Consider the following 23591-nt stretch of genomic DNA (forward strand, 5'->3'; position numbering starts at 1 on the left):
TGTCTGTATGATGTGTGGTGTGTGTGGTGTGTGGTCAGTGTCTGTATGGAGTGTGGTGTGTGGTCTGTGTGGTGTGTGGTCAGTGTCTATATGGTGTGTGGTGTGTGTCTGTATGGTGTGTGGTGTGTAGTGTGTGTCTGTAAGGTGTGTGGTGTGTGTCTGTATAGTGTGTGGTGTGTATGTGTATTGTGTGCGGTGTGTGTCTGTGTAGTGTGTGGTGTGTGTTGGTATAGTATGTGGTGTGTGGTGTGTGTCTGTATCATGTGTGGTGTGTGGTCTGTGTCGGTGTGGTGTGTGTCTGTGTCTGTATAGTGTGTGGTGTCTATGATGTTTGGTGTGTGTCTAAATGGTGTGTGGTGTGTGTCTGTGCAGTGTGTGGTGTGTGTCTGTTTAGTGTGTGGTGTGTGTCTGTGTGGTGTGTGGTGTGTGTCTGTATAGATTGTGGTGTGAGGAGTGTGTCTGTATAGTGTGTGGTGTGTGTCCGTAGAGTGTGTGGTGTGTGTCTGTATATTGTGTGGTGTGTAGAGTGTGTCTATGATGTGTGACAGTTTGGTGTGTGGTGTGTGTATGTATGGTGTGTGGTGTGTGGTTTGTGTCTGTATAGTGTGAGGTGTGTGTCGGTATAGTATGTGGTGTGTGGTGTGTGTCTGTATTGTGTGTGGTGTGTGTCCGTATAGTGTGTGGTGTGTCCGTATAGTGTGTGGTGTGTGTCCGTATAGTGTGTGGTGTCGTCTGTGTCTGTAAGGTGTGTGGTGTGTGTCGGTATGGTGTGTGGTGTGTGTCTGTATGGTGTGGGGTGTGTTTCTGTATGGTGTGTGGTGTGTTTCTGTATGGTGTGTGGTGTGTTTCTGTATAGTGTGTGGTGTCTGGTGTGTGTCTGTATGGTGTGTGGTGTTTTGTGTGTGTCTATGGTGTGTGGTGTGTGTCGGTATAGTATGTGGTGTGTGGTATGTGTCTGTATAGTGTGTGGTGTGTGTCTGTATGGTATGTGGAGTGTGTCTGTATGGCGTGTGGTGTGTGTCTTTATGGTGTGTGTCTGCGTGGTGTGTGGAGTGGGTCTGCATAGTGTGTGGAGTGTGTCTGCATAGTGTGTGGAGTGTGTCTGCATAGTGTGTGGAGTGTGTCTGCATAGTGTGTGGAGTGTGTCTCCATAGTGTGTCGGGTGTGTCTGCATAGTGTGTGGAGTGTGTCTACATAGTGTGTGGAGTGTGTCTGCATAGTGTGTGGAGTGTGTCTGCGTGGTGTGTGGAGTGTGTCTGCGTGGTGTGTGGGGTGTGTCTGCGTGGTGTGTGGAGTGTGTCTGCGTGGTGTGTGGAGTGTCTGTGTGGTGTGTGGAGTGTGTCTGCGTGGTGTGTGGAGTGTGTCTGCGTGGTGTGTGGAGTGTGTCTGCGTGGTGTGTGGTGTGTGGAGTGTGTCTGCGTGGTGTGTGGTGTGTGGAGTGCGTCTGCGTGGTGTGTGGAGTGCGTCTGCGTGGTGTGTGGAGTGCGTCTGCGTGGTGTGTGGAGTGCGTCTGCGTGGTGTGTGGAGTGCGTCTGCGTGGTGTGTGGAGTGCGTCTGCGTGGTGTGTGGAGTGCGTCTGCGTGGTGTGTGGAGTGCGTCTGCGAGGTGTGTGGAGTGCGTCTGCGTGGTGTGTGGAGTGCGTCTGCGTGGTGTGTGGAGTGCGTCTGCGTGGTGTGTGGAGTGCGTCTGCGTGGTGTGTGGAGTGCGTCTACGTGGTGTGTGGAGTGCGTCTGCGTGGTGTGGGGAGTGCGTCTGCGTGGTGTGGGGAGTGCGTCTGCGTGGTGTGGGGAGTGCGTCTGCGTGGTGTGGGGAGTGCGTCTGCGTGGTGTGCGGAGTGCGTCTGCGTGGTGTGCGGAGTGCGTCTGCGTGGTGTGCGGAGTGCGTCTGTGTGGTGTGCGGAGTGCGTCTGCGTGTCTGTATATTGTGTGGTGCATCTGTGTGGTGTGCCTGTATCGTGTGTGGTGTGTGTCTGTATAGTGTGTGGTGTGTGTGGTGCGTGCCTTTATTGTGTGTGATGTGTGTCTCTATAGTGTGTGGTGTGTGGTGTGTCTGTATGGTGTGTGGTGTGTGGTTTGTGGCGTGTGTCTGTATAGTATGTGGTGTGTGTCTGTATAGTATGTGGTGTGTGTGATGTGTGTCTCTATAGTGTGTGATGTGTGTCTCTATAGTGTGTGGTGTGTCTGTATGGTGTGTGGTGTGTGTCTGTATAGTTTGTGGTGTGTTTTGTGTGTCTGTCTTGTGTTTGGTGTATGGTGTCTGCCTGTATAGTGTGTTGTGTGTCTGTATAGCGTGTGGTGTGTGGTGTGAGTCTGTATAGTGTGTGGTGTGTGTCTGTATAGTGTGTGGTGTGTGATGTGTGTCTGTATGGTGTGATGTATGGTTTGTGTCTATATAGTGTGGTGTGTGCCTGTATAGTATGTGGTGTGTGGCATGCGTCTGTATGGTGTGTGGTGTGCGATGTGTATCTCTATGGTGTGTGGTGTGTGTCTGTATATTGTGTGGTGTGTGTCTGTATATTGTGTGGTATGTGTTGTGTGTCTGTATGGTGTGTGGTGTGTGTCTGTATGGTGTGTGGTGTGTGTCTGTATAGTTTGTAGTGTGTGGTGTGTGTGTGTGGTGTGTGTCTGTATATTGTGTGATGTGTGGTGTGTGTCTGTATGGTGTATGTTGTGTGTCTGTATAATGTATGGTGTGTGTGGTGCGTGTCTGTATATTGTGTGGTGTGAGTCTGTATAGTGTGTGGTGTGTGTGGTGTGAGTCTGTATAGTGTGTGGTGTGTGGTGTGTATCTGTATGGTGTGTGTTGTGTTGTGAGCCTGTATCGTGTGTTGTGTGTCTGTCTAGTGTGTGGTGTGTGTGGTGTGTCTGTATAGTGTGTGGTCTGTATCTGTATGGTGTGTGGTTTGTGGTGTGAGTCTGTGTAGTGTGTGGTGTGTGCCTGTATAGTGTGTGGTGTGTGCCTGTATAGTGTGTGGTGTGTTTTGTGTGTCTGTCTTGTGTTTGGTGTATGGTGTCTGTATAGTGTGTTGTGTGCCTGTATAGTGTGTGTTGTGTGCCTGTATAGTGTGTGGTGTGTGCCTGTATAGTGTGTGGTGTGTGCCTGTATAGTGTGTGGTGTGTGCCTGTATAGTGTGTGGTGTGTGCCTGTAAAGTGTGTGGTGTGTGCCTGTATAGTGTGTGGTGTGTGCCTGTATAGTGTGTGGTGTGTGCCTGTATAGTGTGTGGTGTGTGCCTGTATAGTGTGTGGTGTGTGCCCCTGTATAGTGTGTGGTGTGTGCCCCTGTATAGTGTGTGGTGTGTCTGTATAGTCTGTGGTGTGTCATGTGTGTCTGTATTGTCTGTGGTGTGTCATATGTGTCTGTATTGTCTGTGGTGTGTCATGTGTGTCTGTATTGTCTGTGGTATGTCATGTGTATCTGTATTGTGTGTGTGGCGTGTGGTGTGTCTGTATAGTTTGTGGTCTGTGGTGTTTGTCTGTATATTGTGTGGTGTGTGTGGTGTGTGTCTGTCTGTTGTCTAGTGTTTGGTGTATGTATGTATGTATGGTGTGTGTGTGTTGTGTGTGTCTGTATGGTGAGTGGTGTGTGTCTGTGTCTGTATGGTGAGTGGTGTGTGTCTGTTTAGTGTGTGGTGTGTGGTTTGTGTCTGTATGGTGTGGTTTGTGTGGTTTGTGCATGTCTGTAAACTATGTGGTGTGTTTGGTGCTTGTCTGTATATTGTGTGGTGCGTGGTGTGTGTCTGTATAGTTGAAGGGGTAATTACTAGTCTTTTTGGGCAACCACAGATCAGGTGTCTTCCCCAGACTTTCACCTTCACCTAAAGTTAAAGACAGCCGAATTCTATAAGACGCTTAATTGGGTCTAAAGGTTCAGACTATCTCTCCCTAAAGGAAAGGAATGACCTGAAGATGTTACCATCCTCCGGATAGCACTTTGAATAATTTTAACTAGACTGTAACCTTCCGGATATTGAGGGCCCGGATTGCCCCCCAGAATTCTGCAACTCCTCAAAAGATTGTACAGAAATTGAGTTTGCGAGAATGATACAGAATTACTACTTGAGACAATTCTAAAAATATATACATTTATTTAAGAGCTGACATACAGTTAACAGCTTTTGAGTCATTTGCAACATTAACAGTTCAAAAACAAATAGTTACATTTCTTATCCTCAGAGATCCTTATTCTCAAATCTTAACTTCGTACATTTTTACATTTCTTATTCTTAATTCTAATCCAGGATAACCACCAAAATCAAATACCTTGATTACCCAAGACTCAGAGTTGTAGGCTTAGAGTGGTACCGAAGCTGAGAATCGCTTGCCCCTTCCCAACGACTTCTGACTGTCTATCTGAAAAGCTCTTATTTTTTACCTCTTTTTAGTGGTTTATCCTTTGAAGTTTTCTGCTGATGTAAGCTAATTATCTCTAGATATTTTTTCTGCTGACTTCTTTCTATTCGTACTGTCAATTCAGCTGCCAACTCTCAGACTTCTGTCTCTACCTTTAGGTGTTCAATAGTTATCATAAAAAACGGTTCTAACTTATGTATCCCTTTGATGTCATTTTTAACAAAGGCTTTCCATTCAATTCTTAATATTGGCATAACTGGTCTTAGCAGATGTCATGACTCCTATGTGTTCCAAGTTCAACACAAACACAAAGGCCTAGAAATTCAGTTGCGTTCGCCAGCCATTAACGCCATAAGAGGGGTAGATTTCCAGCGCTAGGCGCTTAGCGCCCGGGCGCAGCGCGATCTGCGCCTCACCCCAACTTCAGTTGACATTTAGCGCCGGCGCAAAGTGTTAGCGCCCGCTCAGCTGCGCGCGCAGCTTATGACGTCATTTCGTCGTGCAACGCTGTTTGTGCGCCCCAAACCGGAAATTCAGTGGCGCCCGCCCAATGTGGGCGTGGCGCTGTTAAGAACTGTGAAGTGGAACGCAGCAGAGGCCCTGCGGGCCTCGGGGAGCGCTAATCAAAGGGCACTTTCACTGAACTATAAAGGCCAGCCATTTTGCTGCAATGACTTTCGTGCTTTGGATTTCTAGACACAGACCAAGGAACAGACCTTACTGATTTGGGACAACATAGGAGAGGTATTTTTGGCTTCTGGCCAGAGCTTGGAAATTTGACTCTTTGTGATTTCACTGTTTGCAAGTTCATTATGGGGGCTGCATGGGGCTCCAACCCTCAGTTCCAGCATTATGTGCGAAGGGCTCGCAGACGCTGTGTGAGAGGGCCAGCCATGCCTAGACGCAGAGGGGCCATCAGGCGTCGGCAACGTAGGCCTTACCCACTCAGGGAATACCGGCAGCAGGTGTCCTATCTCACCATGACTGCCGCGCATTGTGTTAAGAGGCTGCGCTTCAGAAGGGAGGTGATTGCAGAGATCTGCCAGCTGCTTCACAGAGATCTGCGTCCACAGCTGATGTGCAGGACCTCTCTGTCGGTGGAAGTGAAGGTCACGGTGGCTCTGAACTTTTATGCAAGCGGCTCCTTCCAAGCCGCTGCTGGGGACATAGCGAACATCTCCCAGTTCGCCGTGCATCGCTGCATCCGGCAGGTCATCGATGCCCTTTTCGCAAGGAGACAACAATTCATCTCCTTCCCCATGACCCTAGAGAGGCAGGAGCAGCGTGCAGTCGGATTTGCCAGGATCGCCGACTTCCCCATAGTGCAGAGCGCCATTGACTGCATGCATGTGGCTATGCGGGCACCTATCGACAATGCCGAGGATTACCGCAACCGGAAGGGCTACCATTCCCTTAATGTACAGCTGGTGTGTGACCACAGGCAGCGCATCCTAGCTGTCAATGCCCGCTTTCCAGGAAGCAGCCACGATGCATTTATCCTGCGCCAGACTACTGTGGCTGACATGTTCGAGGCACAGCCTCCACCAAGGGGATGGCTTATTGGGGACAAGGGCTACCCTTTGTGTACATGGCTCATGACCCCGCTCCGCGCGCCCAGCACCCCTGCGGAGGAGGCATACAACGAAAGCCATCAAGCCACAAGGAACATCATAGAGCAAACGATTGGCGTCCTGAAGCAACGGTTCCGCTGCCTGGATCGATCCGGCGGATCTCTGCAGTATTCGCCGGATAGAGTCTCCCAGTTCGTCGTCGTTTGCTGCATGCTGCACAACCTGGCTATCCGCAGGACTCAGGCACTGCCACCTCACATTGGGCCACCACCTCAGGAGGACGAGCACAAGGACCATGAGGAGGAGGAGGAGGAGGATGAGGAGTACCAGCCCAGAAGGGAGCCACAAGGTCCAAGGGCCGTCCGCCGGTGGCTTATTGAACGACACTTCTAGGCCCCCTGTCAGGGAATGGCTTGTGGCAATGAACGCACCTGAATGCAGCCGCTCCGCAAGCCCTCAGCCGGTTAACGCAACAACCACTTGAAACATGACACCTGGACAAGCTGAATAAATAAAAAGCTTTATTTAACAAACTCAGGGCCCTTCCCACATGAAACAGAAAAACAGACAAGACCCCCAAAAGACAGTGAAAAACATATCTCACTCCCACAACCTGGGGAGGAATAACAAAACTTGTCAATCCAATTGGCCTTCATCTTCGGCCTTTCCAAAATAAGCCCCCCCCCCTCCAGAACACAAACACCCCCATATAAAAAAAACAGTTGGCCACACCCTCTACTTGGTGTGCCGAGAGGGCGAGTCCTTGTGCAGGCTTCTCCGGCCCCTGCCCGACCTGTTGCTCCGCCTCAACCTGGGCCCTGTGGGTGTTGGAAGGCTGAGGGAAGGCTCCTGAGGGGCACCAAGCGTATCGGCAGATGCCCTTGGGGGTCGGCCTAGACGAGGTCCGGCCCTGGAGGGGCCGGCTGCTGACTGCTGCAGCTGTGGCTGGGCAGCATCAGTCTCTGCAGCAGCTCGTCGCACCTTGGCTGGGGGAGTGGCAGTGGCGGCTGCAGCAATGGGGGCAAGCTGGCTGATGCCAGGCGCTCGCTGGTCGCCAGAGACACAGGCACTCAGCCGGGCTGGCACTGCAGCAAGCGCAGCAATCTGGTGGAGGCCAGACCGCTGTGCTGCAGCAGGGCGGCGGGTGCCCTGTCGATGCTTCCATGTCACAGCGAGTGTGGCAGAAGTGAGTGCCCGAACTGCCCTGTTCTGTGCCCGCATCAGTTCAGCCAGTGTCTGCACGGCACCACTCATGAACTCGCGACTCGCGTCCTGTGCTGCCGCGAGTTGGTCGACACCCCTGGCCTGTGCTGCAACGAGTTGTTCCACACCCCTGGCCTGTGCTGCCGCGAGTTGTTCCACACCCCTGGCCTGTGCTGCCGCGAGTTGTTCCACACCCCTGGCCTGTGCTGCCGCGAGTTGTTCCACACCCCTGGCCTGTGAGTCCCCGAAAGCGGCCACACTATGAGCCAGGGACTCAATGGCCTGAGGCAACTGTCCCACAACCCCCATGAACTCGTTGTGGCGCCGCTCGGAGGCCGCGGACATTTCATCAAGGAGGCGCACCTCCTGGGCGAGGACCGTCTCCGGACTGGAGGGCGGACTCTCCATCTGGGGAGAATGCCGCCGAGCTGCCTGACCCTTCCTGCGTGCCTGGACGCCACTGGGCCCAGGAGCTGCGCCCCCCTGCAACACTTCCCCCCTCTGGGGTGAAGGCCGCCGTGCTGCCCAACCCTTCCCGCGTGCCTGGACGCCACTGGGCCCAGGAGCTGCACCCCCCTGCAACACTTCCCCCTGGCTCTCCTCCAGGCAAGACGTGTCCCCTCCATTGCCATCCCCTGGCGCGGATGAGGGTTCCCCCGATGTGCCGCCTTCCTCTTGGCCCTCGACGTCCTCCTCTTCCAAGGGACTGGCACACTCAGCTTCATGGACCTCCTCCTCACCAGCTGAAAGCAGGAAGGCACAAGAGTAGCTTTAGAGTGAGGACAGGGCGTCAGCGAGGGAGGCATGAGTGGTGGCATTATGCGCATTGGTCGGACAGTGGCAAAGGATGTAGATCTGAAGCGCAAGGGGAACGAAAGAGGTCCAAACGGTCATGTCCTTACCATTGGGGCCCAGCACAGGGTCGGCATCTCCAACAGCAACGGGGCCAAGCACCCGGCCACGCATGAGTCGAGCCACGCGCTCCTCCAGGTCGCTGAGCTCCTGGAACTGGCCACGGCCTCCCCCGGTGACATTCCGGCTCTTCATATTCTTCGCCAGCTTGGCCTGCAAGAGAAAGGACGGCCTCTAAGTACAGTGTGTTGCCCTGTTGTTGCGTGCACTGCCTCCCATGGTCGAATAGCTTGGCCAGTGTATTGCCCTGTTGTTGTGTGCACTGCCTCCCATGGTCGAATAGCTTGGCCAGTGTGTTGCCCTGTTGTTGTGTGCACTGCCTCCCATGGTCGAATAGCTTGGCCAGTGTGTTGCCCTGTTGTTGTGTGCACTGCCTCCCATGGTCGAATAGCTTGGCCAGTGTGTTGCCCTGTTGTTGTGTGCACTGCCTCCCATGGTCGAATAGCTTGGCCAGTGTGTAAAGTGCAGAAAGTGCTATTGATGATCATGCCAGTGCCATAGCTGCTGGAGGAGGGCTGGCCATTAGGCCTTTGAGGTCCCTTTGCCCATAATGTGAGGTGCACATGCAAGGATGAGGAGGACACTGGAAAGGGTACTCACCCTGACCATCCGAGTGAGGTCGTTGTACTTCTTGCGGCATTGTTCCGCACTCCTCGGGACATCGCTGGTGGATGACACCCTCTGGGCGATTTCCCTCCAGGCTCTCCTGTACTGCCTCCTGGGAGCCTTCTTGCCACTGTCTGGGCACAAGATCTCTCTTCTCTTTTCAAAAGCCTTAAGCAGCACCCTCAAAGCATGCTCTGAGAAGCGCTGCGCTCGTTCACGGGCCTTCTGCATGGCTTCAAGCGCTATTTGGGTCCACCAGCAGTGTTCAGGCCTAGCTGCAGGGCTCCACTATCCAGGGCGTGGCAGCAGACCAAGTCGACCCTTCCCCCTTTAAGAGCTGGCCGGCGTCAGGGTGTCTGCTGTCAATCAAAACATGACCGCACCTGCGCTGCGCCCGGCCTCGGCGTTATCAGTCCGCACCGCCGGCTTAGCGCCTAAAGATAGGAGTGCAACGCCAGTTTCAGCGCTCGCCCAAACTCCTTGGACAAATCTACTGAATTTCGGCGAAGTGGCCTACACTTTCCGGCGGGCGCTAACTTTAGCGCCCGCCCGACTTTAGCGCCCCAAAAGTGGCGCGACTGAATTTCTAGGCCAATGTGATTGCTTGGTGCATCTGTTGAAGTCATATCTTCAAAGTGTTCTGTAGGTACCTTCTACAACATATAAATCAAAACGACTTCAACCAGGGTACTTGATTGTTTTCCTATTTATCTCAATGATTGTATTAAGAATTATGTCTCCTGTCTTCCAAGTTTAACATAAAAACTATTTGACCAGCAGGTGTTTCTTTTATTTGATGTCATTTTTTCAAACGCACATGCCTCTTTTAATGTTTCTGTGTTCCTGTTCAATGTGTTAGTTTATAACACTTCACTTGGGTCATTCCATTGTGTTTCTCCCAAACTCCAGACCTTCTGGAAGCGCCAAACTGCTATTTCAATAGGGCCATTGTTTTAGTATTTTTAACCAATTCCCATTTCAAAAGCTTGTGGTGTTTACAACTTTTGTGTTATCAAACCATCCCATCTCAGAAGCCTATTTTGCAGCCTGTGCCTCTGAGGCTTTCCAGACTTTTAAAACCAATATGTCATATATTAAAATAAGAATTCTGTTCATATGATGGTGTACTTTTCTGAAATATGGCTTATTCCTTCACATAGTGTGTGGTGTGTGTCTGTATAGTGTGTGGTGTGTGTTTCTATAGTGTGTGGTGTGTGTCTGCAGCGGGGCAGTGAGTTGGGAATCTGAGCGGAGAGACAGAGGAAAAGGAAACAAGGAAGGAGAAAAACAAAAGTGGCAGGCAGAGAAATCAAGGGTTTAAATCAAACATGGCCACAGTAAATAATAATTCTAAAAGATCTAAGAGCGCTAAAAAAACAAGCCTGGAGGCTTTGTGTCTTAATGCAAGGAGCATTCATAATAAGGTGGATGAATTAGCTGCGCAAATAGAGGTAAACGAATATGATATGATTGGGATTATGGAAACATGGCTCCAGGGTGGCCAAGGCTGGGAACTCAATATCCCGGGGTATTCAATATTCAGGAAAGATAGGCAAAAAGGAAAAGGAGGTGGGGTAGCATTGCTGATTAAAGAGGGGATTAACACAATTGAAAGGAAGGATATTAGCTCTGATGATGTGGAATCTGTATGGGTAGAACTGAAAAATACCAAGGGGCAGAAAACGTTAGTGGGAGTGTTATATAGACCTCCAAACAGTAATGCGGAGGTCGGGGATGGCATTAAATGGGAAATTAGAGAAGCATGCAATAAGGGCACAGCAGTTATCATGGGTGACTTTAATCTACATATAGATTGGGCTAACCAAATTAGTAACAATACTGTGAAGGAGGAATTCCTGGAGTGTATACGGGATGGTTTCCTGGACCAATATATCGAGGAACCAACTAGAGATCAGGCCATCTTAGACTGGGTATTAGGTAATGAGAAAGGATTAATTAGCAACCTTGTTGTGCGAGGCCCCTTGGGTCAGAGCGATCATAATATGATAGAATTCTTCGTTAAGATGGAGAGTGAAATAGTTGACCCAGAGACTAGGGTCCTGAATTTAAATAAAGGAGACTACGATGGTATGAGGTGCGAGTTGGGTAGGATTGATTGGGGAATGACACTCAAAGGGTTGATGGTGGATGGACAATGGCAAACATTCAAAGATCGCATGGATGAACTACAGAATTTGTTCATCCCAATTTGGCATAAAAATGAAACAAAAAAGGTGACTCAAACGTGGCTAACAAGGAAAATTAGGGATAGCATAAGATCCAAGGAGAAGACATATAAATTGGCCAGAAAAAGCAGTAAACCTGAGGATTAGGAGCAGTTTAGGATTCAAGAAAGGAGGACAAAGGGATTAATTAAGAGGGGGAAAATAGAGTATGAGAGTAAGCTTGCAGGGAACATAAAAACTGACTGTAAAAGCTTTTATAGATATGTGAAGAGAAAAAGATTGGTGAAGTCAAGCGTAGGTACCTTGCAGTCAGAATCAGGGGAATTTATAATGGGGAACAAAGAAATGGCAGACCAATTAAATACATACCTTGGTTCTGTCTTCACAAAGGAGGACACAAATAACCTCCCAGAGATGTCAGGGAACATAGGGTCTAATGACAGGGAGGAACTGATAGAAATCAGTATTTGTAGGGAAATGGTGTTAGGGAAATTGATGGGATTGATGGCTGATAAATCCCCAGGGCCTGATAATCTACATCCTAGGGAACTTAAGGAAGTGGCCCTAGAAATAGTGGATGCATTACGGGTCATCTTTCAAAATTCGATAGACTCTGGAACAGTACCCATGGATTGGCGGGTAGCTAATATTACCCCACTGTTCAAAAAGGGTGGTAGAGAGAAAACGGGGAATTATAGACCGGTAAGCTTGACATCGGTAGTGGGGAAAATGGTAGAGTCCATTATAAAAGATGTATTAGCAGAGCATTTGGAAAAAAGTGACCGGATCGGACAAAGTCAACATGGATTTACAAAAGGTAAATCGTGCTTGACTAATCTACTGGAATTTTTTGAGGATGTAACTGATAAAATAGATAAGGGGGAACCAGTGGATGTGGTGTACTTGGATTTTCAAAAGGCTTTTGATAAGGTCCCGCATAAGAGATTAGCGTGTAAAATTAAGGCACATAGGATTGGGGGCAAGGTATTGACTTGGATAGAGAACTGGTTGGCAGACAGAAAGCAAAGAGTTGGAATAAACGGCTCTTTTTCTGAGTGGCAGGCAGTGACTAGTGGGGTACCGCAGGGATCGGTCCTTGGACCCCAGCTATTCACAATATATATTAATGATCTGGATGAGGGAACTAGATGTAAGATCGCCAAGTTTGCAGATGACACAAAGCTGGGTGGGCGTGTGTGCTGTGAGGAGAATACCAAGAAACTCCAGTACGATTTGGACAGGTTGGGTGATTGGGCAGAAGCATGGCAGATGCAATATAACGTGGATAAATGCGAGGTTATCCACTTTGGTGGCAATAACAGGAGGCAGATTATTATCTGAATGGCAATAGATTGGGAGAAGGGGAAGTGCAACGAGACCTGGGCGTCCTTGTGCACCAGTCGCTGAAAGTAAGCATGCAGGTGCAGCAGGCGGTTAAGAAGGCAAATGGTATGTTGGCCTTCGTAACGAGAGGGTTTGAGTACAGGAACAAGGATGTCTTGCTGCAGTTGTACAGGGCCTTGGTGAGACCACATCTGGAGTATTGTGTGCAGTTTTGGTCGCCTTATCTGAGGAAGGATATTCTTGCCATGGAAGGAGTGCAGCGAAGATTCCCCAGGCTGATACCTGGGATGGCAGGAATGACTTATAAGGAGAGATTGGGTCAATTGGGCTTGTACTTGCTGGAGTTTAGAAGAATGAGAGGGGATCTCATCGAAACTTATAAAATTCTAACAGGACTAGACAGACTAGATGCTGGAAGGATGTTCCCGATGGTCGGGGGGTTCAGAACCAGGGGACACAGTCTAAGGATAAGGGGTAAACCATTTAGGACAGAGATGAGGAGGAATTTCTTCACCCAGTGAGTGGTGAACCTGTGGAATTCTCTACCAAAGAAGGCAGTAGAGGCCAATTCATTAAATATATTCAAGAGCGAGTTGGATATACAGTATTTCTTAAGGTTAGGGGATCAAGGGATATGGAGAGAAGGCAGGAACAGGGTACTGAATTTGGATGATCAGCCATGATCTCATTGAATGGCAGAGCAGGCTCGAGGGGCCGAATGGCCTACTCCTGCTCCTATCTTCTATGTTTCTAAGTTTCTATGTGTGGTGTGTGTCTGTATAGTGTGTGGTGTGTGTCTGTATAGTGTATGGTGTGTCTGTATAGTGTGTGGTGTGGTGTGTGTCTGTATAGTGTGTGGTGTGTGTCTATATAATGTGTGGTGTGTTTGGTGAGTGTCTGTATATTGTGTGGCTTGTTTGGTGTGTGTCTGAATACTGTGTGGTGTGTTTGGTTTGTGTCTGTATAATGTGTGGTGTGTACTGTGTGTCTGTATAGTGTGTGGTGTGTGTGGTGTGTGTCTGTATAGTGTGTGGTGTGTTTGGTGTGTGTCTGTATAATGTGTGGTGTGTGGTGTGTGTCTGTATAGTGTGTGGTGTGTTTGGTGTGTGTCTGTATAATGTGTGGTGTGTGTCTGTATAGTGTGTGGTGTGTTTGGGTGTGTCTGTATAGTGTGTGGTGTGTGTCTGTATGGTGTGTGGTGTGTGTCTGTATAGTGTGTGGTGTGTTTGGTGTGTGTCTGTATAGTGTGTGGTGTGTGGTGTGTGTCTGTATAGTGTGTGGTGTGTTTGGTGTGTGTCTGTATAGTGTGTGGTGTGTGGTGTGTGTCTGTATAGTGTGTGGTGTGTGTCTGTATAGTGTTTGGTGTGGTGTGTGGTGTGTGTCTGTATAGTGCGTGGTGTGTGTCTGTATAGTGTGTGGTGTGTGGTGTGTGTCTGTATAGTGTGTGGTGTGTGGTGTGTGTCTGTATAGTGTGTGGTGTGTGTCTGTATAGTGTTTGGTGTGGTGTGTGGTGTGTGTCTGTATAGTGCGTGGTGTGTGTCTGTATAGTGTGTGGTGTGTGTCTGTATAGTGTGTGGTGTGTGGTGTGTGTCTGTATAGTGTGTGGTGTGTGGTGTGTGTCTGTATAGTGTGTGGTGTGTTTGGGTGTGTCTGTATAGTGTGTGGTGTGTGTCTGTATAGTGTGTGGTGTGTTTGGTGTGTGTCTGTATAGTGTGTGGTGTGTGTCTGTATAGTGTGTGGTGTGGTGTGTTTGGTGTGTGTCTCTATAGTGTGTGGTGTGTGGTGTGTGTCTGTATAGTGTGTGGTGTGTGTCTGTATAGTGTGTGGTGTGTGTGGCATGTGTCTGTATAGTGTGTGGTGCATGGTGTGGTGTGTGTATATATGTGGTTTGTGAATGCCTTTCCCTGATGTTATTAGCCTCTGTATTTCCAACAAGCTGTTCCTCCAAATGACATCATCATGAAAAACTTAAACAACAGAAATGAGAGAAAATAAATTCAAAGGAATGTCAAAATTTTTCCTCCTTTTTTTCCCAATTGTTGATTATTAAAATAGATTCCTGATGCTGAGCCTTGAGATGTTGATACCGTTGCTTAGTTACTGTCACTATGGTAATATCCAAGGCTGTTCTAAGTTGTTATGAACATTGTAGCCTTGAAACTATGCTGTGGGATAATATATACAAATGCTGGACGTGTTCATCTGAAATTCCTTCTTTTGCTACGTTAGTGGAGGCAGTAACCCTTTTAGAATAAATGGGTTAACACCTTTGCTAAAATAATGGAAAGAGTAATTTCAAACGTGTTCATACTTACTAACACTAAACTATTTGAGATCTCAAAGTTCAGTGAACATAAGCAAAGAAGAATTGGGAAAAGCTACCAACATAAGAACATAAGAAATAAGAGCAGAAGTAGGCCATTTGGCCCCTCGAGCCTGCTCTGCCACTCAATAAGATTATCGTTGATCTTCTACCTCAACTCCACCTTCCTGCACTATCACTATATCACTTGATTCCCTTAATATCCAAAAAACTATCGATCTCTCTCTTGAATATACTCAACGACTAAGCCACCACAGCCCTCTGGGGTAGAGAATTCCAAAGATTCACCACCCTCTGAGTGAAGAAATTTCTCCTCATCTCAGTCCTAAATGGCCGACCACTTATTCTGAGACTGTGACCCCTGGTTCTAGACTCCCCAGCCAGGTGAAACATCCTCCCTGCATCTACCCTGTCAAGCCCTGTAAGAATTTTGTATGTTTCAATGAGATCACCTCTCATTCTTCTAAACTCTGGAGAATATAGGCCTAGTCTACTCAGTCTCTCCTCATAGGATAATCCTCCCAGGAATCAGTCTGGTGAACCTTCGTTGCACTCCATCTATGGCAAGTATATCCTTCCTTAGGTAAGGAGACCCTAACTGTACACAATACCCTGGTCTCACCAGGGCCCTAGATAATTGCAGTGAGATGTCTTTACTCTTATACTCAAATCCTCTTGTGCTAAAGGCCAACATACCATTTGCTTTCCTAATTGCTTGCTTTAACTGCATTTTAACTTTCAGTGATTCATTTTTTTTTAAAATTCGTTCATGAGATGTGGGCATCGCTGGCAAGGCCAGCATTTATTGCCCATCCCTAATTGCCCTTGAGAAGGTGGTGGTGAACCACCTTCTTGAACCGCTGCAGTCGGTGTGGTGAAGGTACTCCCACAGAGCTGTTAGGGAGGGAGTTCCAGGATTTTGACCCAGCGACGATGAAGGATTGGCAATATAGTTCCAAGTCAGGATGGTATGTGACTTGGAGCGGAACTTGGAGCTGTATAAGGACATCCAGGTCCCTCTGAACACCAACATTTCCCAATCTCGCACCATTTAAAAAATACTCTGCTTTTCTATTGTTCCTACCAAAGTGGATAACTTCACATTTCTCCACATTATATTCCATTTGCCATGTTCTTGCCCACTCACTTAACCTGTCTATATCCCCTTGAAGCCTCTTTGCATCCTCCTCACAATCTACATTCCCACCTAGCTTTGTATCATCAGCAAACTTGGATATATTACATTTGGTCCCCTCATCCAAATCATTGATATAGATTGTGCATAGCTGAGGCCCAAGCACTGATCCTTGCGGTACCCCACTAGTTACAGCCTGCCAACCCGAAAATGACCCGCTTATTTCCACTCTCTGTTTTCTGTCAGTCAACCAATCCTCAATTCATGCTAGTATATTACCGCCAATCCCATGAGCCCTAATTTTGTTTAATAACCTCTTGTGTGGCACCTTATCGAATGCCTTCTGAAAATTCAAATACACCACATCCACTGGTTCCCCGTTATCTATTCTGTTAGTTACAACCTCAAAAAACTCTAACAGCGACGATGCAGGATCGGCGATATATTTCTAAGTCAGGATGGTGTGTGACTTGGATGGGGAACTTGGAGGTGGTGGTGTTCCCATGTGCCTGCTGCCCTTGTCCTTCCAGGTAGAAGAGGTCACGAGTTTGGGAGGTGCTGCTGAAGAAGCCTTGGCGAGTTGATGCAGTGCATCTTGTAGATGGTACACACTGCAGACACAGTACGCCGGTGGTGGAGAAATCACGGGATTGGGGGTAATATACTGGCATGGGTGGAAGATTGGCTATCTAACAGAAAACAAAGAGTTGGGATAAATGGTTCATTTTCGGGCTGGCAATCAGTAACTAGTGGTGTTCCGCAGGGGTCAGTACTGGGACCCCAACTCTTTACAATCTATATTAACGATTTGGAGGAAGGGACCGAGTGCAACATATCCAAGTTTGCCGACGATACAAAGATGGGAGGGAAAGCAGTGAGTGAGGAGGACATAAAAAACCTGCAAAAGGACATAGACAGGCTAAGTGAGTGGGCAGAGATTTGGCAGTTGGAATATAATGTTGGAAAGTGTGAGGTTATGCACTTTGGCAGAAAAAAATCAAAGAGCAAGTTATTATCTAAATGGAGAGAAACTGCAAAGTGCTACAGTACAAAGGGGTCTGGGGGTCCTGGTGCATGAAACACAAAAAGTTAGTATGCAGGTGCAGCAGGTGATCAGGAAGGCCAATGGAATCTTGGCTTTTATTGCAAGGGGGATGGAGTATAAAACAGGGAAGTCTTGCTGCAGTTATACAGGGTATTGGTGAGGCCACACCTGGAATACTGCGTGCAGTTTTGGTTTCCATATTTAAGAAAAGATATACTTGCTCTCGAGGCGGTTCAGAGAAGGTTCACTCGGTTGATTCCGGAGATGAGGGGGTTGACGTATGAGGAAAGGTTGAGTAGGTTGGGACTCTACTCATTGGAGTTCAGAAGAATGAGAGGCGATCTTATCGAAATATATAAGATTGTGAGGGGGCTTGATTGGGTGGATGCGGTGAGGATGTTTCCACTGATGGGTGAGACTAGAACTAGGGGGCATAATCTAAGAATAAGGGGCTGCCCTTTCAAAACTGAGATGAGGAGAAACTTCTTCACTCAGAGGGTAGTAAATCTATGGTATTTGCTACACCAGAGAGCTGCGGAAGCTGCAACATTAAATATATTTAAAATGGAGATAGACAGTTTCCTAGCAGATAAGGGAATTAGGGGTTACAGGGAGAGGGCAGGAAAGTGGACGTGAGTCTAGATTCGGATCAGCCATGATCCTATTGAATGGTGGAGCAGGCCCGAGGGGCCGTATGGCCTCCTCCTGCTCCTATTTCTTATGTTCTTATGTTCTTATGGAGGGAGTGAATGTTTAAGGTGGTGGTTGGGGTGCCAATCAAGCGGGCTGCTTTGCTCTAGATGGTGTCGAGCTTCTTGAGTGTTGTTGGAGCTGCACTCATCCAGGCAAGTGGAGAGTATTCCATCACACTCCTTACTTGTGCCTTGTAGATGGTAGAAAGGCTTTGGGGAGTCAGGAGGTGAGACACTTGCTGCAGAACACCTACCCTCTGACTTGCTCTTTTTGCCACAGTATTTATGTGGCTGGTCCAGTTAGGTTTCTGGTCCATGGTGACCACCAGGATGTTGATGGTGGGGGATTTGGCAATGGTAATACCTTTGAATGTCAAGGGGTGGTGGTTAGACTCTTGCTTGTTGGAGATAGTCATTGCCTGACACTTGTGTGGTGTGAATGTTACCTGCCTCTTATCAGCCCAAGACTAAACGTCGTCCAGGTCTTGTTGCATGCGGGCATGGACTGCTTCATTATCTGCGGAGTTATAAATGGCACTGAATACTGTGCAGTCATCAGTGAACATCCCCATTTCTGACCTTGTGTTGGAGGGAAGGTCATTGATGAAGCAGCTGAAGATGGTTGGGCCTAGGACAGTGTCCTGAGGAACTCCTGCAGCGATGTCCTGGGGCTGTGATGATTGACCTTCAACCAGCACAATCATCTTCAGTTTTCCCCCTGATTCCCATTGACTTCATGATGCGCTATCAATTACTCAAAAGACTGAGGTTAAGCGAGTAACTAACAGGCTTTTATTAACAAGAGAATGAAGGTGTGCCTCGAGTGGTCGACCAGTCCAGAATACAGAGGGACTGTGGAGCCGTCACCTTTATACCTGGACTCGTGGGAGGAGTCAGCCGAGGCATGTACAGACATGTACACAGTGGAATACAAACACCCACACAGGCAGGTATAACAGTGGTTTACCACATTCACCCCTTGTTTAAAAATGAGTCCGGCGGGGTGAAGTGTATTAAAAGTTTGTGTATTGGAGTCTCTCCGGAGGTCTTGTCTGCCGCTGTGATCGACGTGGCGATGGCAGGGGTAGTGAAGCTTCCGGCGTCGAGTCCCGCGTAGGCTGGGGCACTGGTGTGTAGTCCTCGTGGGTGTCGAGCGGGTCGTGGGGCCCAGGCGTGCCGTCTGCTGGGGTTGGATATTGGATCGTGGGGGGGGGTGGTAGTGGGTAGTGGGTTACTGGGGCCCCCGAGGGTGCGAGGTCTCGTATGGAGACTGTGTCCTCCCGCCCGTCCGGGTACGCAATGTAAGCATACTGGGGGTTGCCGTGGAGGAGGTCGACCCTCTCGACCAGGGGGTCCATTTTATGGGGCCTCACGTGTCTTCTCAGTAGGACCGGCCCTGGGGACGTCAGCCATGGTGGTAGCGATGTCCCCGATGTGGACTTCCTTGGGAAGACAAACATTTTCTCATGAGGGGTGGCGTTAGTGGCAGTGCAGAGCAGTGACTGAATAGAGTGGAGCGCATCGGGGAGCACATCCTGCCAGCTGGAGGTCGGAAGGCCCCTAGACTTTAAGGCTAGCAGGGCGGCCTTCCAAACTGTCGCATTCTCTCTTTCCACCTGTCCATTCCCCCGGGGGTTGTAACTGGTGGTCCTGCTTGTGGCAATACCCCTAGCGAGCAGGTACTGGCGGAGTTTGTCGCTCATAAACGATGAGCCCCGGTCGCTATGGATATAGCTGGGGAAACCGAACAGGGTGAAGAGGTCGTTCAGACATTTAATGACCGTGGCACTGGTCATGTCCGGGCAGGGGATGGTGAACGGGAAACGGGAGTACTCATCAATAATGTTGAGGAAGTACACATTGCGGTCGGAGGAGGGGAGAGGCCCTTTAAAATCAACGCTCAGGCGCTCGAAGGGGCGAGTGGCTTTTATCAGGTGAGCCCTGTCTGGTCTATAAAAGTGCGGTTTGCACTCAGCGCAGACTTGGCAGTTCCTGGTCATGGTCCTGACCTCCTCAATGGAGTAAGGCAGGTTGCAGGCCTTGATGAAGTGGAAGAACCTGGTGACCCCCGGGTGGCAGAGGTCATTGTGGAGGGCCCGCAGTCTATCGATCTGCGCACTGGCGCAGGTGCCACGCGATAGAGCATCCGGGGGTTCATTGAACTTCCCGGGCCGGTACAAGATCTCGTAATTGTAGGTGGAAAGTTCGATTCTCCACCTCAAGATCTTGTCGTTTTTGATTTTGCCCCTCTGCTTTGTTGTTAACCATAAAAGCAACTGAACGCTGGTCAGTGAGCAGGGTAAATCGTTTTCCGGCCAGGTAGTGCCTCCAATGATGCACAGCCTCCACAATAGCCTGGGCCTCCTTCTCAACAGCGGAGTGTCTGGTCTCCGGGCCCTGGAGGGTTCGTGAAAAGAAGGCCACGGGTCTCCCCGCCTGATTAAGGGTAGCGGCCAGGGCAAAGTCAGACGCGTCGCTTTCCACCTGGAAGGGGATGGATTCATCCACTGCGTGCATGGTGGCTTTGGCAATGTCTTCCTTGATACGGTGGAAGGCTAAGCGGGCCTCTGCCATCAAGGGAAAAGAGGTGGACTTGATCAGCGGATGGGCCTTGTCCGCATAGTAGGGGACCCACTGGGTGTAATAGGAGAAAAACCCTAGGCACCTCTTCAGGGCCTTGAGGCAGTGGGGCAGTGGGAGTTCCATAAGGGGACGCATCCGGTCGGGGTCGGGACCGATGACCCCGTGTTCCACAACACAGCCAAGGATGGCGAGGCGGGTTTTGCGGAATATGCACTTCTCCTTGTTACACGTCAGGTTCAGGAGTTGGGCGGTGCAGAGGAATTTTTCGAGGTTTGCGTCATGGTCCTGCAAGTCATGGCCGCAGATGGTCACATTGTCCAGATATGGGAAAGTGGCCTGCAACGCATTTTGATCGACCATCCGGTCCATCTCCCTTTGGAAGACGGAGACCCCGTTTGTGACGCCAAAGGGAACCCTAAGGAAGTGATAGAGGCGGCTGTTTGCCTCAAAGGCAGTATACTGGCAGTCCTCAGGGCGGATAGGGAGCTGGTGGTACGCTGATTTCAGGTCAATGGTCGAGAAGACGCAGTACTGCGCGATCTGGTTGACCATATCAGCTATGCGGGGGAGTGGGTAAGCGTCTAGCAGGGTGTAGCGATTTATTGTCTGGCTGTAGTCGATGACCAGGCGCTGCTTCTCGCCGGTCTTAACGACCACAACCTGGGCTCGCCAGGGGCTGGTGCTGCCCTCAATAATCCCCTCCTTCAGGAGCCGCTCCACTTCGGTTTTAATGAAAACCCTGTCCCCGGCACTGTATCGCCTGCTCTTTGTGGCGATGGGCTTACAGTCGGGGGTGAGGTTAGCAAGCAGTGGGGGGGGGGGGGTGACTCTGAGTGTGGAGAGGTTGCACCTGGTGCGCGGCGGGCAATTTGGAAGCTGCTGGCTGCGGACTGTGAGTGGGGGGAGGGATCCACCATACGCCATCGTAACACTTTTAAGGTGGCACTGAAAATCTAACCCCAGTAGAATGGCAGCGCAGAGGTGGGGCAGGACCAGAAGTTTAAAATTATCGTACACAGTCCCGTCTACTAAGAGTGTCACCACGCAGTAGCCGCCAATGTCCGCCGACTGGGACTCGGAGGCCATAGAAATCCGCTGGTGCGCAGGCAGGACTGGGAGAGAGCAACGCCGCACCGTGTCGGGGTGGATGAAGCTCTCCGTGCTCCCAGAGTCAAAAAGGCAGGTTGTTTCGTGACCATTTACCTTGATGTCCATTGTGGACCGGGCCAGTTGGTGCGGTCTCGCTTGGTCCAGCGTAACGGAGGCCAGCGTAGGGGTCGGTGTGTCGCTGCGGGTATCAGATGAGGCGGTGTTGGGGGCCTGCTGCGTCCCGGCTGGCGTCCAAAATGGCTGCTGTTCCGGTGGTTCGCACATGGCTGGGGAAGCCCAAGATGGCGGCCCGCACGGCCCACACGCGGTGCTGCTGGGGTTCGGGGTGGCTTTGGCCCAGCAGACGCTGGCGTAGTGTCCCTTCTTCCCGCAGCCTGAGCAGATCGCATTTTTCGCCGGGCAGCGCGCTCTGGGGTGTTTGGCCTGGCCACAGAAGTAGCATTTCTGGCCTTGGGACACTGCTGCGGTAGTTGGGCCGTTGCTGGGATGTGGCTGGGGTGGCACGGCGCTATGAGACGGTCCTACCGTGTCCCAGGCTGTTGTTCCCCGCGGCGTACACGGTGCAGAGGAGTAGGCATCCATGCCCCGGTAGGCTGCGTCCAATGATAGTGCGAGTTCAGAGGCCTTGTTGAGGTCGAGGTCACTCTGCTCCAACAGTCGCTGTCGGGTGTAATTGGACCTGTGGCCCGCTACAAAAGCGTCCCGGATAAGTTCCTCTGTGTACACGGCGGCCTTTACATCCTTACAACCACAGGCCCGGCCAAGCACAGACAGTGCCTGAAGGTATTCCTCGGTCGATTCCCCAGGTTGTTGTTTACGACTCCCCAGGAGGTGCCTGGCGTACACCTCGTTCACTGGGCGCGTGTACTGGTCCTTGAGGAGCTTGAGAGCAGCCGTGTACGAGGTCGCGTCCTGGATGACCGAGTACGCTCGGTGGTTCACTTTGGAGGTCAGGACATCCAGTTTGTCCTCATCCGATTTGACCGTTGCAGCGGAGGCGATCAGGAATCTTTCAAAGCACCTAAGCCAGTGAGCAAACTTGGTGGATGCGTCCGCTTCCCCATGGTCTAAGTCCAGGTATGCTGGTGTGAGGATCTTCTCCATTATAAAAAATCTTGTTAATAAAATTGATGCGCTATCAATTACTCAAAAGACTGAGGTTAAGCGAGTAACTAACAGGCTTTTATTAACAAGAGAATGAAGGTGTGCCTCGAGTGGTCGACCAGTCCAGAATACAGAGGGACTGTGGAGCAGTCACCTTTATACCTGGACTCGTGGGAGGAGTCAGCCGAGGCATGTACAGACATGTACACAGTGGAATACAAACACCCACACAGGCAGGTATAACAGTGGTTTACCACACTTCAGTTTTACTAGGGCTCCTTGATGCCACACTCGGTCAAATGCTGCCTTGATATCAAGGGCAGTCACTCTCACCTCACCTCTGGAATTCAGCTCCTTTGTCCATGTTTGGACCAAAGCTGTAATGAGGTCGGAAGCTGAGTGGTCTTGGCGGAACCCAAACTGGGCATCAGTGAGCAGGTTATTGGTGAGTAAGTGTCGCTTGATAGCACTGTCGCTGACACCTTCCATCACTTTGCTGATGATTTAGAGTAGACTGATGGGGTGGTAATTGGCCGGATTGGATTTGTCCTGCTTTTTGGGACAGGGCATACCTGGGCAGTTTTCCATTGTCGGATAGATGCCAGTGTTGTAACTGTACTGGAACAGCTTGGCTAGAGGCGTGGCTAGTTCTGGAGCACAAGTCTTCAGCATGATAGCCTTTGCTGTATCCAGTGCGTTCAGCCGTTTCTTGATATCATGTGGAGTGAATCAAATTGGCTGCAGACTGGCTTCTGTGATTGTGGGGACCTCAGGGGGAGGCCAATATGAATCATCTACTTGGCACTTCTGGCTGAAGATGGTCGAACATAAGAACATAAGAAATAGGAGCAGGAATAGGCCACTTGGCCCCTCGAGCCTGCTCCGCCATTCAGTAAGATCATGGCTGATCTACGGCTCAAAGCCACTTCCCAGCCCACTCCCCATAACCCTTAACTCCCTTATCTTGCAAAAATTTGTCTATCTCCATTTTAAATGTATTTAATGACCCAACCTCCACAGCTCTCTGGGGCAGAGAATTCCACAAATTTACGACCCTCTGAGAGAAGAAGTTCCTCCTCATCTCAGTTCTAAAAGGGCAACCCTTTATTCTAAAACTGTGCCCCCGAGTTCTAGATTTCCACATGAGGGGAAACATCCTCTCTGCATCTACCCTGTTGAGTCCCCTCAGTATCTTATATGTTTCGATAAGATCACCTCTCATTCTTCTAAATTCCAATGAGTATAGGCCCAGCCTGCTCAACCTTTCCTAATAAGTCAAACCCCTCATCTCTGGAATTAACCAGTGAATCATCTCTGAACTGCCTCCAATGCAAGTATATCCTTCCTTAAATAAGGAGACCAAAACTGTACACAGTACTCGAGGTGTGGTCTCACCAATACCCTGTACAGTTGTAGCAGGACTTCCC

The sequence above is a fragment of the Somniosus microcephalus genome, chromosome 1, assembly GCF_052327205.1.
Source record: "Somniosus microcephalus isolate GS21.2 chromosome 1, FLI_Smic_1.0, whole genome shotgun sequence".
NCBI lineage: Eukaryota > Metazoa > Chordata > Chondrichthyes > Squaliformes > Somniosidae > Somniosus > Somniosus microcephalus.